Raw genomic sequence first — 12,804 nt, forward strand, 5'->3', positions numbered from 1 at the left:
TTTGCTCTGATAGCAGTAATGTCAGCTCATACACTGTACAAAGCTTTGATCTAGAGCCATATAAAATTTAAAGACATATAAGACTATATTTACAACAAACCTAACAGAACTGGAAGGTTAGTTCAGGATCAGAGAATGATTTATATTAATTGAGGCAACCTTCAGAATTTTCCTTTAGAGTAACAATCACGCCAAAATTAACCTCTAAACAGCAAAGTAATGGGCCAATTACTGTCATTTACTGTAAATCTTCATTCAAAGAGCAGCACCACCAACACACCCAATATTCCAAGACAAGAAATGTTTCAATGACTACATAAGATGTGCCATTTGCCAAAAATAAATTCCATATATTTATTACATTGTATATTTATATATGTCCAACCGCCCTGTGACAAACTAGCAGCCAGTCCATGGTATAGTCTGCATCTCAATCAGTGACAGCTGGGATAGCCCATAATTAGATACGAAGAAGAAGATGGATGGAAGGTAAGTTTCATAATAAGATGCAGTATTCGGCATTTTGACAAACATACTCCCCTAGTGATTTTTTCATAATATAAACATAAAATGGTTGAAAATCTTTTCAAACACATTTTTTCTACCATTCATCCTTTCTCTAGAACAACTTGACCTACTTCCAAGGTGGATGGAAGAGACAAAAATGTCCAAGAAAGTCAAAACCTAATGCAGCACTTCTGTCATGTTTGTTTGTTAGCATCACAGTGGCTCAGTAACTAGCACTATGGCCTCACAGCAAGAGGGTCACGAGCTCGCTTCTGTGTGGAGTTTGCATGTTCTCGATGTGTTTGCATGACTTTCCTCTAGTAGCTCTGGTTTCCCCTGCCTTTGAAAAACAAGCATTTTCAATCTTGCTGATATCAGTACAGGATACTCTTCCAGAAAATATCCTCAATCTTAAGAGTTGCTAAATAAATAAATAAATAAATAAATACTTTATTTACATATCATGAAGTTGATCAAAGTTACTCTTCTTCCATCATTTCCTGCAATTTAAATTTTCTTTTAACTTCGTTGTTGTTGAAAAATGTGGACAACACTAAAAATGGTAGTCCTCTGTGTTTAATCCACTCATTCATACATTTTTAAAAAGCTGTCATGGTCTGTAGATTTTGCTGTTTCCAGTCTTCAGTACAGACTTTTGATTAGGTCTTTGTGTTGCTGGAGCGTACTGTAATGCTTGGTTTTATGACTGTTTTCAGTTTCAAGAGGTTTGGTTGAGTTTGATTTCTTACTTTACTATAATGAGCTTTTTAATATTTTAGAATTCCAATTATATTACCACTCCAGCCTATCTATATTTGATCCTGTGTGTACCGGTTTATTATCCTAGCCTCTTCAGTATCCTCCTGTATCTTGTTAAATCCTCATCTCCGTGTTTAGTGATCCCCAGTTGAGTTTCTTCCTGTTTTATTTTGATAGTTCCCCATCACTTGTGTTTTGCTGTTAGTTTTACTTTTTTATTTTTCCAGTCTGATTGTTCTTGTTACCCAGCTAACATCCTCCTGTGTTTTGCATTCACCTCTGGAAAATATGACAAAAGCTGCACATTTAAGATGATTTCATTTGTCTGTTTCTGTGTAGCCTACACATATTCAAACATGTAAACAAGGATTAACTTAACATTGCACAAGAAATGCTGGTTAATGTTTCAGATGTTGTGTATTTGTTGCAAAAATATTCAACCTCATGTTCAGATGATAAGAAATAACAAAGAAATGTATTTTGGTCCGATGGAGGTCGGACAGCTCGTCTCTCAGCTGTCCGACCCCTCAGTGCTTCTTTTTGATTCTAAATCTCTGCCCTGCCCTCTGCTCTGACAGACATTTTTTCACTTTGATAAAGGGACCTACTGCATTATACATGAAATAGTAAAAATGGAATATGAGATGTAGGCCCTCTGCTGCGCTGGAGGGACAGAAGGAGGAGAAAAAGAAACAGGCGCTAAAGGATTGATCTACCTTCGCACAAGTGATGTCTAAAGGAAAAGAAAGAGGGAGGAGGTATTCAAATACAGGTTGGGGACACTACAGTGAGAATAAAAGGAGATCCAAAAGGGAAAGATGTAAGAAGATCTCGAGGACTGAGGATGGAGAACGAATTAAAGGCTTAAATTAATGGGAAAGTGGTTATTTTTGGGGTGTTCAGCTTTTGTTTTCCTTTGATGAAATATAGGTGAAAAGAATCACCAAGGAGATAACAGGAGGTAATATGAATGGATGAAGAATAGCTGAAAAAATTGATTTTCAACACTTTTAGACAGATTTTATATAATATTATTCATTGGACAAGTCTAACACAAGAGCTTGCAGATGATTTGAGTCAGTATTCGTCCAATCTAACTTCAATCCAGATGCTGAGGTTGATTTTTACATTTTTTTTCCACTCAGCTGAGCAGACAAATCTCTTTACAAGCCATAAAGGGAAGGCTGGTGTATGTCATTATGCAGATTCTGACTATGACTTGTCTTTCCTGAAGCATCACCTGGTTGTGTCCCCTTTTATAAATCTCAAAATAGAACAAAATCTGTATTTACCAGGGAATAGAAATCCACTGGAAAGTTCACAACTATTAAAAATCTTGCATGTGACTTATGAAATGGTATGGTAAAAACATTTTTCAACGAATATTACAGATTCCCACAAGGCCAAACATCATAATATAATAAAAAATAATACAAAAACAATTCATGTCAAGTTGCTACATAGATTTGTTTGCCTACACGTATTCATATGTGGGCATGTGGGTTTAGGTCGGTCATCATCTCAAAATAAGAGAAAACAGAAGCATGATTTTCTGTCTTAGTTAAATGTGACTGTGGGTTTGCAGGGAGACAACTGTTATTTTCTTTTTGACCCGGTGTATGTGTTTGTCAGTAAAATACTGCTGTGTGTGGGAAGGGAACGTTGAAGAGTGGAGGATTAACATTTAAAAACAGAATAAATTAGTTCAACTATAAGCCTAAAGAAAAAAAGAGAAATGCAGTTGACTTATGACTTATCATACCTGGCCACTTATGTTCACTAATTATAGTAGGATAAATCCTCTCCTAAAGTGGAAAATAAACTCCCTGGTGCGCGCGTGTGTGTGTGTAACCTACAGTTATAATGCTGTTTTAATTTTTGTGTTTGGGCCACACAGCATGCATTTTAAAAGTGGATAGTGCTCTCCTAATGAGAGAATGTTAATACCCTTCTGCTCCACAGCAACTGTATCTGTTCTTGGGGAGATGGCAGGATGATCAGGCACTGGGAAATTGCAGTCTTTGCCTGGAGACTTTTAAAAAATAGCAAAATTTGGTCTGTAAATTCAAAAGTGATCCACTGTCTTTTGAACTACTGCTAAAATTATTAGGTTAAGCTATTTTTTCTATTCGTCATTTTCATTTGTATGATTCTGGCAGTACATCGAAGATCTTGTTACGTTAATGAAGTGTTTCACCAAAGGCAGGTGAGTCACCGTGGGCTCTGCCTTTTTAATATGTGTTTATATAAACTTTGCAGATGATTGGCTAATACTTCAGAAACAACCACCAAACGAGAAAAACAGTAGTAATAGAACTCAGAAACTCATGCCAGGAGGTAGATTTGGTAAAGTCTGAAAACAGTTTGATTCCCTCTCAGAGCACTTGAATTGCAGTTTACTAAATGGTTATTTTCTTGAATTGTTTGGCCTATCCCGCGTTTAAGTGGAACCTTTTTTCCACCTTGAGTTTTTGCCATGACCTGGTCTTACTTAAAAAAAAAAAAACATATTCAAACTAAGTGCCAAAAACACAGGCTGTGCAGCCAGTAAATCCAAGCTGCCAAATTCCAGAAACCAGACAGTCAAAACCACTTCTGCATTTACTTTGATGTTTGGCTCCTGAGAGGCAAAATTCGATTCTAAGCAAATGAGCGAGTGAGGGGATTTATTTTTGGACTCCTGCTCCAGGTCACTGTGTTCAGTTACTGCAAAAGGTTGACACGAATTAGAGGTGACAGCAGATGGAGACAGGTCCAAGCGAACATGTGGAAATTAGGAGAATTTTTATTTATTTATTTCAATTTATTAAGGCTGAATTTGTACATTTAGACGTTGCTTCATCTCTCCCCCCCTCTCCCGAGAGCCTGTGGCTTCACCGACGAGGATAAACACATTAGAAATGATTTTCTCTTCAAAGCTTGGTTCGCCATAGAAAGCAGCACCAACCTCCTGCTTAGTGACATGAGGCAATCCAACAGATTTCCGTCTAAATCTAACCTGGGGCCACAACCTGCAAAATGCAGCACAAAAGCTGCCAATCTTGTTGGTGATGGTCGCTTTTTTTGTCTACAGTAATTACAGTAATGACTGTGAATTAGTCTTCATTTTTCTTAAAATGAGACTATACTAAAAGGAAAAAACACTTAATTTTTCCCTCCCGCTGTGACTTTGAGCTGAAAGAGCCGGGCATGTTTGGTATGTGTTAAAACCCAGCACATTTTGCCACGGTGATGCTTACCTGCTCCACTCAGGGAAATAAAACACTGTGTATCAATCGCAAGATTTTATTTGGAGCTCATATTTAGCGAATACTCGGAATACTTATGCAGACAATTAGTAGTGGATTTGCCTTGGCAAATAGCTGAGCATTTTATTACATTTTCATAACAGAGATATTATGAGTTATAACTTTTAAATATTCCTTTTAAATCAGCATTTAAGCAATAGTTTTAAATGGCAGTATTAGATTTTCCTGAAAGCTGTGATGACACTAAATAAGCACTGACCTTTTATAAGGTCAAAATTAATGCTAGACTGTTTGGATGATTTAACAATAACAAAATATTAAAGGAAATTAGTTTAACAAGCCAAGAAATGTGTTAGATAGTTATTAAGAATATTATTTATGACAAACCTTAACTTCCTGTAAACTGATGGGAATGAGTGAGGAAAACAAACCAACGTTTGGATGCACAGAAAAAAAAAATCTGTCAAGTGGGACGAAAAGTAATCAGGCTTTTCACGTTGTAACCATGACAGCCTCTTTTGTCCCACATGACTTAAATGCAACATCAGCATAGGTTCTCCAGTGTTTCTGGGCTTCTGGTATCATAAATCATGAACTGATAGGCTGACACGAACACTGTGGGTCACACACCGTGTCTGTTCAGAGGCACACAGACACACAGCAGTAATGACATGTGATTTACCCGTAATGGTTGGAGCAAAGAACAGATGAAGTCAGCCAATCATCAGCAGCCACAGCTGCTTCTCCTGTGAAACGTCTGTTCAGATAGATTATAAGCTGCACTGTGGCGACTGAAGTAGTGAGTCTTCCTTAAGGACACCAAATGTGTCTTTTAATTGACAGAAAACCAGAAAATATTCAGGGTTTTCAATTTATAGCATTTGGATGTCATTACTGGAGTAAATAAGGACAAATATTTAAAAATCAATATGGGCTGCAAAGCTAATCTTTCAGTACACATTCTATTACATTCATTTAATCTTCAGTCTCACTTTCCTCAAGTTTCTTAACCCATTATTATTCTATGAGCGTCAACACATGTTAATTAACATGCTGTAAGGATGCTGCTAATGTGAGAGATTCAGCCAAAAGGCTAATTTACATCTGTTGTACCTGCACATAAATGTTATAAATTAAAAGATGCTAACAGGACACACAAAAGCAGACACAGCAACATATGGTGTCCTCGTTAACCTTATGAGATAAATTTCCTTTGACATCGTGTAAATATTCTGTTGCCTGCTGACATTTAATTTCAGGCATAGCCCATACATTTTGTAAAGAAAGATAAAAAAAAATATCCATATCACATCATGTAATATAAAGAAAACACATTTAGTTTTATTTGATCTATATACACATTTTCCAAGTCTTTTAAAGATGAGATGGATATCCTTAAATGCCCCCAAACACTTGCTAAACAAATCTTTTGTCTGACAGAGGCAGTAGACACCTAAAGGGGAGGAGCTAAAACGTCAGTATATCAGATCATGGATGACCTGAGGGGCTGGATGAAAGACCAGGAGATAATATTTTTATCCATGAAGTATGCAAAGCTACTCAAGTACAGGTCAAAAATGAAAATATATAGATGAAATTTGGATCATAGATCCCCTTTACTTCCCATTTTGGCATTTGTCACAATCGCTGCTCTTTTCTCATTTTTTGGTAACTTTAATTTTTTTTTGCTATAGGTGTTCTTGTTTGTTTTTCCATGTTTTTTATTTATTATTTAGGTGGGATTTCCATTTATTCAATAGCATTACGTGACTTCAGTTCTTGTAATATTTGAATTTCAGTTACTGTTTGATTTTATATCCATCTATCCACTTTCTCCCACTTATCCAATTCAGAGGTCTGAGCCTATCCCAAGCATATTTCTAGAGTTATTAATTCCCTCAGGGTTTCCCTCTGTCTCATCCTCCTGTTATCCCGCTTGTAAAGTTAACTTATATCTCTCTATTTTCCTGTTTCACTTATTGTCACTCACTTCCTGTTTTATTTGTCTCTTGTCTCCTGCATTTACATTTACTTTGTCTCTTTGTCTAGATTAAGTTCAGCTGTGTCTTGTTTCCCTCCTGTTTCCACTTTCTTGCTAACCCTCATGTGCATAAACAGTTCAGTGCTTCTCCTTACTCTGTCTGTTACTCACCCCTGTCTTCTCATTGTTTGTTCCTCAAGGTTTTCGTGTTTCTGTTTGTTTTTGAACTATTGAAATCCTGACCTTTAGCCTCAATAAACTTCTTGTTGTGTGTTAATTTAGTCTGCTTCAATTATCAGCATTTGGGTCTCTCCGTCACTCTTGAATACATGACCGTAGCATGTCATGAAATGACACCCAAATAGTAGAAATCAGAGCATTGGTTAGGGCTAAATGCTTCAGTGAATGAATGTACATTTACTATTAATATGACAGCAGATTGAGTTAAAATAAACTGCAGTGTGTTTAATGTGATTACGGGACATGCCAGTGTGCCACAGAGTGTAACATTGTAGCTCACTGATCTGCTTAATGGTTTCTGGATATAACTGAGGTTCTGTGACACTACTATGTAAGATATATTGCATAATAAATGTTACAAGGATCAGTGGATTAGATAATATGATTGCTCTTGGTCTTTTCAATGAATTTGTAGACACTATAATCAAGAATGTTAATATATAACAACCTATAACAACAAAAAGCCAAAAAAACCTTGCAAAACTACTCCTAAACCACATTCTGAATGTGAGTGTTCGTCACATGCTCTAACTAGTATTTCACTCATCGGCCACTGAATTTGAAATTTAATGACAGCAAAGGCAATTTACTAAACCAAACAAAACACGCAGGAAAAACAAAAGCAGCAGGGCTCTGATATTCAAAGGAGACCAAAGAAAGATGAAACAGTAAGAGTTAGTACACAGTATTTTCCACATATTTTCTACCCTTGCTGCTTTAAATTCTTTTCAAGTTATTGTCATTTGGTGTGTTTGACTTTAAGTCTTTCTCAAAGCAAAAGGAAAACACTACCTGCTGTTTAAAACAGCGTTTACAGAGAAACGCTTCAGAGTGCTACCCAGCATGACTGAAAGGAGTTTGTCGGTAAAGGTATTATGTAACTGTCAGGGCAGGTGAATATTTAATGACTATAGTACTGATGTACCTTTCAAAAATAGTTGGATCAAGAGACAAACTGGAGTGTGAAAAGCAGCAGTGCTCTGAGATTTATTCAAATTTACTTTATTAGGTGATCTAAAGAAAACACTGCATGTTTAGACAAAATGCCCTTTTCCCTTAGATATATTAGTCCACTTATTAATCATACAGCTTTTTCTTCTGAACCTTTCACCAGATATATTAATCGAGATATAAAAAGTAAAAGAGTAAAATGTTCTTGACACAGATACTCTGAAAGTTACCGGTGATACAGGCTGCAAAGAGAACCTTTTAAAATGTTAACCACTGGTTCATTGTCATAAAGTACTATAATTGTTTCAGGATTGCTTAGAGCTCCACAGCGGACAGGCAGCTCTGATTGGATATAATTATAGTTGGACTGTAGCCCAGCAGGTTGGCAAAGTGTTGAATGTGGAAAAGCTAAAACATAAAGTGGTGAGAAAGTCTTTTGAGTGGAAATGTTGTGGGTATAAAACACAATGTGGACCAAATGTCCAAGAAAAGGGAGTCATAGCTAAGGAGTGGCTTTTTTTAGTTTCATGTTGGCAGAACAATCCTAACAATATCTTTGTTTTGTTTTTTTTATTAACAAAACTGAATAAAACTGATCAAGCTCTATTTTCTGATAACATAAGTAACAATTTGATTCAGTTTCAGGTAAGACTACAGCAGCAGGCAAGAAGAAGTAGAAGAAGAGTTTCTCTCAGAACAGCTTTCACACAGCAACAGAAAACAAGACAGACAGATCTTTGGTGGGTGAACCATGTATTTTATGTCTGAACCTGCTGAACCTGTAAGATCAGGTCACACAGAGCTACTGTAAGTCACAGCCTGCTCATTTATTATTTAGTTTATCAAACGGGAGCTGTGACAGCAGCTCGAGACATGATGGAGCCAGACAATGGGAAGCAGATCCACAACATCCCCGAGTTTGCTTTTATCATTAACCCATGCTGACCTGAATCTTCTCTGGACAAGCAAGTGAAAGTAGTAAACTTATTGCAGAAATTCAGCTTGTAAAAAATCATGAAAAGCATCTCTGACACATTGAGTTGAAGCAGACTGGATTTAATTTTCCTTTTGTAGGTGCTCTTCAGTCACTTGAATTCAGGGGACAAGCAATCCTTACTAAGTTGTTAAAAGTTCTTACCTCAGAATGTATATTTACTCCCCTTACCTCAGTCTCAAAGTGTATATATATTTATTCTTCTTATTCTTAGTCTTCCTATATTTATTGTTGTTCTTTTGCACTGGATGGAACTGGAGCCATGTCGTTTCGTCTCTCTATATACTGAACTGTATAAAGCAGAGATGACAATGAAGTTTACTTTGACCTGATAAAATTGGACTCCAAGGCTGGATACGGTAATATTAGTCCATTATTCATAGGCAGAGGTGATAGTTTTGACTTATGAGGGATGAATATAGTCCACCTCAGGCCTTCCAGTTAATCCTGAAGGAGAAGTGCCAAAAGACGGAGAAGCAAAGGATTAAACAATTGTGAAGCCTGAGGTCTTTGTCATTTGTGTTTTGCTTGTTGCCTGTGGTTTTTCTATGTTTTTCTGTTTTATTTTCCCTCTTAAACCCTAACTGTTCATTGAAGATCTCTGTAAAAAATCACCAAGTGCTGCTTGTACGTGATCAATGGATTTGTGAGGTTCAGTTTCTAATTTTGTAGTTTTAATCTTATAATCCATATCACCTTGAGGTGAAAAAACTAAACTGGTGCTATACAAATACCGTAAATATGTCTCATGTATGTACTGTTCACAACACTATTTTATCTTCTTGTTTTGGCTGCTCCCTTTAAGTATTGCTACAGCAGATCATCTGTCTCAATCCCACCCTCATCCAAGCATCTGCTTTTGTCACACCGGCCCTCTGCACGCCCTACTTCACTACATCCATGAATCTTTTCTTGCTGCCGGGCAGCTCCATCGTGAACACCCCTTGTCCAGTATATCCACTATTCATTCAGCTCTGTCTCTCTCTGTGTCTCTGCTGCTCAATGTGAGCTGTCCCTCTGATATACTCATTCCTAATCCTGTGCCTTCTGGTTGTCATGCCTCTTTGTCAGTGCAACTGTCTCCAAACAATACATCATGGCAGGTCGCACTACCATCTTGTAAGCCCATACTTTCACACTTGCTGCTATCCTTCAGTCACAAATCACTGCTGACACACTCTCCTCCCTGCCTCCACTCTCTACTTACCTGTCTTGTGTTTTGTAGGGTTGACCCTAGGTATTTAAACTCACCCACCTTCATTATTCTACTCCTTGCACATTCACTTTTACACGTCTCTCTCACATTCACACACACGTATTCTGTCTTGTTTCTACTGACTTGTCATTCACATTATCTACAGAGGATACCTCCACCTCTCCAGGCTCTCTTCCACCTCTAACAGCAGATCACAATGTCATCTGTGAACATCACAGTCCACAGAGACTCCTGCCTGGCCTCATCTGTCAGCCTGTCCATCACAACTGTAAAGAAGAAGGGGCTCAGAGGTGATCCCTGAAGTAATCCCACCCAAACTTTGAACGCATCTGTTACTCCTACAGCACAACTCACCACTGTCATGCTATCCCCTGCACCAGTTGATAACATGTCCTTTAGCAGCCTCACAAACTTCTCTATAACCCATAACGTCCTCATAAAATACCATGGTTTATCTCTTGACATTTATCTTTTCATTTATAATAAAAACACCGAAAACTCATGCCGCTATAAATACATTTTGTTTCCTAATCTTTGTAGTCATTAAGGGTGTTGTTGTTGACTTCTACATAATGTCATTGCAAACAATCCTTTCTTAGAATATATTCCTCTCGGCGTACTTGTGTCCCAGTATTTCCAGCAACACATCTGTAACATCCAAGAGTTTTGCCGGTGAGTTCGAGTCTATCAGCACTCCACGAGCAAGCAGCAGACGTAACCAAATCTGACGTGTGTCGTCCAGCACTCTGTGATTCTGAGTTGTGGTCATAGTTTCGCTCTGTCTCGCTCCGTCATGCTTTTTCAGTCTTTCTACAACAGATCAGGTTGATGAGCACTCTCTATTCTCTGCTCTGCTTCTGTCACTTCCCATCTGAACTGGGATGAGTAAACGTGTCCTCCAGTAAAAGTGAGTTTCTGAGAGAAAAAAGACAACATCCATTTGAGTGGTTTTTTTCTTGTCTTTCTCAGGGTTTAAAGTGTAGCCTGGAGTTACAACATTGTTTGCTTTTGGTCTGTTCTTTATCAAAGTCGTCTGAGTGAAGTTAATGCTGAACCTAAAAAAAGGAGGGGGAAACGAAGGGTGGATCTTCCTGTAAGTGACAGAAAATGCTCTGTTTCCTGTCACCGTTCTGGGACAGGAGTGTACAGCAGTGCCACTTCGCTGATCCCTGAAGGCTGAATTTTTTTACCCATGCTGAAAAACAAACCAGCTCCTCCAATAAAATAACCTTTGTACTCCACTTTTCTAAAGAATAAACGCAGCATTGGTTCAACCTTGGGCTCCACTTCCATCTTTTATTTTCCCTGGAGCCTTTTATCCAATCAAGGACTCCAGAGTCATCCTCCTCCTGCTGTTGCTCTATATCCACTCAGTACATTTTCAACTGTCTTTTTTCCAAAACCTTTTAAACAATGAGACCCATTTGCTCTGTAATGATGCTCAAATTGTTTATTCTATTTGTTCCTTTCTGGGATCATATTGTTTATATTAAACCCCTCTCTAGTTTTGATATCTACCTTAAAAACAGATATTGCCCATAATGTTAGATATATGAGTTTTTTTTCACCAGTTTGTAGTGCTATCCATCTACATTTCTTTGGTATAAGTTTTCAAAGAGGACAGATATTGCCAGATTTGAGAAACTCACCAGAACAGTCCTGATGGATAAACAGCACTTAAAACAGCCAGCATTTAGTTCAAGCATCCCCTATGATTGTTTTTGTCATGCATGATGTGCTCCTTTTTTTAAGCCTTCTTAGCTACTTTGATTTTTAGCACATTCATGCTATCGTGGTTAAAACGTATGATAGAAAATACTCTCTGGCATAACACAGTATGATTGCAATAAAAAAGTTAGTTTTTTCATTGCAATTTTCATTTTCATTTCATTTTCATGCAACAGTTCAATGGTCCAGGTGTTATTTGCTTACCAATTGTCCTGGAAAATCTAACATTGACACACTGAAAAAAAGCACTAGCAGAAATACAAACGCTGTTGTCTATTGTATATTAAATAACTTTGCAGAGAAATTGCATTGTGCTGTGTTGCTGAAGTCTTGTGAAGCTTTAAGGTGCAGTAGGCTGAGCGCTTTTAAGAGATTGCTGAGAAAAATGCAATTCCTGCTGAGAACAGATTCTCAATAACCAATCTTATTAATTTCCTTACATTTCTGGGTAGGCTTCTATCACAGACTTTATGTCATAATTGTTGGGTCAGATTTTCAGTTACTTAGTAAAAATGTCACGGAGATTAGAAGCATGATCCAATAGATAACATGCAAACAACATGTAATACTACCACCAGATGTATGCACTGCACCTTATACTAAAATACTATTTTTTTCTTTTCTGCAAATAAAACATAGCTTACAGTTCAAATCAAGTGATTTACACAAATACATAGAACTATAAATAGCCATATGTATATGTCAGATGACTTTTTCATTATAAGCACTCCATCACAAGCAAAGTATCCTTAACATTCCACTTATAAAATAATTACAAATCTTTTATCTAAGTTGATTATACCTACTTAGCTTTTATAATCGGATTACATAATACTAACTACATGTAGTCCATTACTTGCAAATCCTGGATTTCACCTACAGCATTATAAATGTAAAGCATGTGAGGAAGTGGGATGAGATTCATGGTAAAATTTCCACCTGCAGCTAAACTGGCTCACATGTAGAGTAAGAAATCATCGTTTGAAGTTCATATCTTTTTCCTCTCAGCCTGCGCAGGTGCAACACGCACCCGTGTTTTATTTGAAGCCTCCCTCAGCATGACGATTCAGTGTTCATCAGTATAACCTTGGTGTGCACTTAAATACAATGAATCAAATCAATGCACACAGAGCAAATTGCAAGTAAAAGGCTGTTAATGCACATCTTCGAGAAGAGCAGC

General features: G+C 37.3%; 1 protein-coding gene across 1 annotated transcript in view; it reads right to left on the bottom strand.

Moving 5' to 3' along the window:
- Positions 1 to 12,804, bottom strand: part of LOC146692387 (clavesin-2) — a 43,273-nt gene that overhangs the window by 8,587 nt on the left and 21,882 nt on the right. The window lies entirely within an intron of this gene.

The sequence above is a fragment of the Copadichromis virginalis genome, linkage group LG15 (genome assembly GCF_057382275.1).
Source record: "Copadichromis virginalis isolate Kocher_CV1m ecotype Utaka linkage group LG15, C_Virginalis_male_GT1.1, whole genome shotgun sequence".
Lineage (NCBI taxonomy): Eukaryota > Metazoa > Chordata > Actinopteri > Cichliformes > Cichlidae > Copadichromis > Copadichromis virginalis.